Here is a 5748-nt window from a genome sequence, read left to right as displayed (position 1 = left end):
CTTCCTTGTTTGTGTTCTGGTTTTGTTGTGGAGTGTCTCACTGGAATGGCGTTTAAGTGTCTACAGAACTGTATCTGTATGTTACAAAGTCCTGTCTTGCATAGTGTAGTGTAACATAAGTGTTCTTGTCAAACAGGTTTAGGTAAGATTTACTCAGACCTGTGTACTTGCTGTATATCAACGTTTACTTAACTTGGCAGGCGGTGTTGAATTTATTATTTGCATTCTTTGTCTGCTATAGCATACACATTTGCTCTGTAAACCATTGTCCTGTGTTCACATTTGATAAAAAAAACATTTGAAAACAAAGGGGAGAAATTTATATTTTGTGTGTTTTCACAGATATAGACGTGGACTACTCCTTCAAACGCGGGCAATGTGGCAATCCTGATAGCTTAGCTAGCTGATGTAGATGTCAGGAATGGTTTATTTAGATGTTTATGTAAATCGGTTTAACTCATTGCATAATATTTTTTCCCCCCTTAATTTTGTTGATAAAGTTAGATTTGAAAGATGCATTTTTGCCCTGCCCATAACTGATTTTGTGCCCTCAAATGTGAGACTTGTGGCTTATAGACATTATAATTTTGTGATAATACACACATTTGCCTTGACTTATACTCTTGTCATGTAAATGTGTGTAAGGCTTTAGTAAGACTTCCACGGTCAAGTGGTAGCATATTCTCAGCTAACCCAGATTGTCATCACCAGTAAATTGGACATTTACTACTTTCATTATAGTCAGTAATGATGGCACATGCATCTTCCTTGCTAGTTAACTGGAGTGCAGTAGTGCACTCAGTGCAACCTCTGGGCACCAGGGGATTTGTAAGGGAGATTACTTATTTGTTCAGTATTGATGTAATTGTGTGGCCAGAAAACAGGACAGAGACAAAGTTAAGTTTACTTGTATAGCACCTTAAACACGTTAGTACAGAGTCCCATAAGATGATATTTTTTTTTATCTTGTTCCCACAAGATAATAACTTGCGTGCACAAGAAAATTTACTATAAATTCATATGTTTCTTTTAGGTCTACAGATGCTTGCTGCTACCATATAATGGAGAGAACTCAGCTAATCAAGTTTTATTTTAACCTCGGAATGTCATACAATAATATTCTTGCTGCTCTTGCACTTATGCACAGGATTGCCATCAGCAGGAATCATTTGCTGCACATACTAAAAGACAGCAGACTCAGCCGACAGAGGGACTATGCAGATTTAGGCCATGTCACTGACTTCATCCAGGAACAATTACAGGATCCAGGGAAGATGTATGGATATAGATGGATATGTATACGAAATGCCAAGAAGATGGCCTTAAAGCTAAAAAGGAAGAAGTGAGATTCATATTGGCCGAGCTGGATCCTTGGGGGTCAGCATACAGACAACAACGGAGACATCACAGGAGATAGTACTTCTCAAGGGACCCAATTACCTCTGGCACATTGCTTTGTGTTGAAGTTGAAACCTTTTGGTGTGTGTATTAATGGATGTATCGATGGCTTCTCTCAGTAAATAAATCTTGAGAGTTAGTGGGGCATACTCCGGAAAGAGGGTATGGAATATTGGATCCAGCTTCTTGGTGAGCTATGAAGGAGATTTTGAGGATGGAGAGTTTGATGGAGGTTTACTGGACAAGGCCATACTTCATCTGTGCATAATGGGAATAATTCAGGTATGATATTGTTAATGCGCTTACAAGTGGATGATTGCAAAACATTATATAAGGCTATTAATGTCATGGGTTGGCTGAGTGAAGGCAGGGAGCTGAGGTGTGGACCTAAATGCAGACCAAAAACATTTATTAAACACAAAACTGAACAAAACAGGCTTACGTGAAGCACAAGGCAAAGACCAAAACTGAAGTAATCCAACAAGCAAAAGAATCCAGAGCAAGGGCAGAGTAATCCAAAGAACAAGAGACAGAACAGGAAAGAACACTCAACATACGACACAAGGACGTGACAAAGACTGAAGACACAAGCAGACGCACACACACGGGCACACACACGGGCACACACACGGGCACACACACGGGCACACACACGGGCAGGAGCAGGAGCAACACAGGTGAGGGGGATCAGGACTAATGAGACAGGCAGGCAGAGAGACAGCAGGGGAAACAAACAGACAACAATAAGGCCACAGGGAAACTAATAACCAGGAAGAAACAGAATATAAATAACTGAACCAGAACATAAGCAGACAGATCACTAATATACCAAAAAACTACAACTAACAGGGAAAACAGACTGAACTAAGATTAAACAGAACGCAGAGCAAACATGGACAAAATAATATCGAAGTACACGGACCAGTAGAAGAAACTAAGACATGGATAAGAATGCAGAACATAACTAGAATACGAGACAAGACAGATACTAAGAAAACTTAAACATGTGAATGAACAAAGGACTAGATTTATCTACAAAACCCTAAACATGACAAGATCAAATAAAGCTATAGAAACACTATAAGACTAAAACAGGAAAGACATGAACACAAAACCACACCTAACAATTAAAACTCATGACTTTCATTCAGTGATTAATGGGTTTATCCTATATGCCGTTTCCTTTTCTTCCTTTTCCCATTACATTTTATGTTTATTACCAGGAAGAGCTCAATAACATTAAAGGTGTTTGAAATGCACAATGAATCCGACTTGTACTTGTACAAATTATTCTTTTGGAGCCACGTCTGTCCTACTTGTAGAAATGGAGAATTTCCTGGGGTGGAAGTCTCCAGGTGGTAGATTCTGGTGGTGATTCCTCTTTTAGCGCCACCACCAGCCTGGCAACATTACCATCATGTTTGTTTTATAAATACACTGCAAAAAAACTGCTACACCCAAAAACCTGAAGATTATCTAAAAAGAAAGCTATTACACAGAAAGCCAGTCCAATTCCTTCTGACAATGTGTCATCACAAAGGACAATGCATTTTACTTTACCTGCACAGTAAACCAAAAGATCAGTCTTTTAACACAACAGCCAGGAGGCTCCTACCACAAATACCCTAGCCTGTTGAACACGATCATCAAAATTGCTGACGTTTGCCGTTTTTGTGTCCAAAAATCAGATGATTTGTTGCTGAGTATCGGCGGGCACAATGTTGATTATTGCGCAATACCTGAAAGCTGTGCCTGCCTTTTTCTGCAGAGCAGTGCCGCTTTAGAACAAAGTCTTTTCACCATTTGGTGGCGATTGATGCCCACATCCCAAGCTACAGGCCTGTAAAGCATGGGTGTGCTTTTGGTGACAGGAATGTTTATGAATATTCACTGTTTTTAATATTTCAATGTAATGTTATTTGGTTAGGTTATATGAAGAAAGTGTTTTAAAGTGAACTCCCAATAAGTCAACATTTAAACAGTAAATATGACGAAAATATCGACATTCACCTAGCTAAATATCCACAACAGACTAGCTAAAGAACAGTCGTTAGTTTAAACAGGGAGATGTGTGGATCCATGCTTAGCTGCAGGCATGTTCCTTAACATGTCTTGCTGTCACCTTACCTGGCAAGTCTAGACTCATGACTGAATAGCACAGCTATAATGTAGCTAGCATGTTTCATTTCTATATGCTACAAGATTTCTTCAGCCATATTCTCTCAGCAGATTATACACCTACAACTGTTAATATGACAACTATGATACAAATTAAAATTAGTAACCATCCTAGATAACTATCCAAACTGCCACTGAACTTTCAAGATGTTGTCACCTAACATAAGAGTATCAGACACTGTCTTTCAGTTGGGAAAGAATATTTCAGCCTAGGTAAAAGGAGCTAGAAGCAGAAAGCCATCTTCAACAAAAAACTTAGCAATCTGACAGTCCAAATAAATCGATGAAGGCTGTCATGTAAACATACCTCAGAAATCAAATTCCTAAAAGCTATAAGTGCAACTTAGCCCTGTGGTCTTCAAAACAACTGTCTGGCATGCCTTTAGTGTGCAGAGATGTCAGGATCGAGTGTGCGCAAAGCAGGAGAGAGCCCAAATGCATGACACTGGGAGCAGAGATAAAGTTCCAGGGTTTTTAATCCAAAGTTACAGGCAAGCCAAAACTCACAGGCACTGGAAACTGGCAACATCCAAACTGCAGAACGGGTAGCCAGTAACTGGCAGAACACACATCATACAACAATGACCAGACGGGGACTGAACAGAAAAAAAAAAAATAAGTGTGTGTGTGTGTGTGTGTGTGTGTGTGTGTGGCAGAGAGGCTGGAGGTATGTCAATTTTGTGTGAAAATGGTGTACTTGTTAAGTCAGTATGGATAATAGATAATAAGTCAGTGGTGTGGTGCTCATAGAAAGTACTGTATGATATTTTTTCATTGACCCTGAGGCTGTCGTCCGACAGTCTGACAGCCAATCTGGCAATGTTGTTTAAAGAGGTCGTATTATGCGCATTTTCAGGTTCAAAATCTTAATTAGCGGTTGTACCAGAACAGGTTTACATGGTTTAATTTTCAAAAACACCATATTTTTCCTCATACTGCACATTGCTGCAGCTCCTCTCCCTATGTGTCGTATGCTCCGCTCTTGAGCTTCAGAGTGATGCAAGGACTACTAGCCAATCAGAAGCAGAGAAGGGCGGGTCGTAAGAAACAAGGTAGTTTGATCCAAATCAAAGCCGCTTCAGACTGCGACCGTAATCTAGCAGATGATATAAGTTACTCACAACATCATTGTTCCACATCTTACCATTAGGACTAAACGTTGGAACTGTTGCCGGTGTTCTGATAATCTATGCTGCCTTGCCAAAAAATGCTACCATAGCACAACTCGATAGACTCGACTGCTCCATTTTCCATTGCAGGTAGTACCCAGAGATAGTACGTATCTTGTCGTCATAGCAACGCCACACACAACTGCCTTGAATGTTCAATGCAACACACACACAAGCGATCCACACAGCTTTCTCTTTTTTAACTTAAAATATATACAGTCTATGGTTAAAGCATTTCAACATTAGTCAGAATGTAAAGACAGATAAGCGGTATGAAAACCTTCCAGCTGTGTTTTCCTCTGCCGTTGTTGCTGCAGCGGTCTGTGTGACGGCGGGTGCAGAGGGCTCTGTGAGCGGGTGGCTGGCCGGCCTCACACGCTCCTCCCGCGGGTTGGCACAGGCTTCCCCCGCAGCCACTTGCGGAGCTCCTCAATTCTGAAAATATTCATCACATTTTTGTTCCGCCATCACTTATCGTAAAACTGTCAATATTCGAAATTTACACAGCTGATTTCTCACCTCAAAACTTCTCAGAAGTGGATGTAGTGATGAAATTTCATACGAAAACTGTAAAATATAAAACTTTCTGTTGCTGGTGTGGTGTCCGAACGATAATGCTGCGTGATGTGTTGAGAAGAAGTCCGCTTGACACTGTTCTTGATTATAAGAGTTTATTACATCAAAGAATTCAGCATCAATTACAAGCTCTGCAGCAGCTTGGAGAGTGACCCAGCCCGATGACCACTCTGTCTCTCTGTACATCGAACACAGCTTATATAGGACATGTTTAGGTCTCTGCTAAAAACCATATAAGGGCACAGTCCCTTCATACACACTAACCTCTACTCCCCCTACCACTGGGTCAGAGGTCAAATTTCATAGAAGGGTTCACTCTTTGCACACCCATCAATCATTACTTCCCCTTAAGGGTTCACTGTCCCCATAAGGGTTCACTGTCCCCAGCTACAGAGCATTATGTTAAACTGTAATGGTCAAATGCACA

This window comes from Micropterus dolomieu, linkage group LG11, assembly GCF_021292245.1.
Source record: "Micropterus dolomieu isolate WLL.071019.BEF.003 ecotype Adirondacks linkage group LG11, ASM2129224v1, whole genome shotgun sequence".
Lineage (NCBI taxonomy): Eukaryota > Metazoa > Chordata > Actinopteri > Centrarchiformes > Centrarchidae > Micropterus > Micropterus dolomieu.
Note: the sequence above shows the minus strand (reverse complement) of the source record.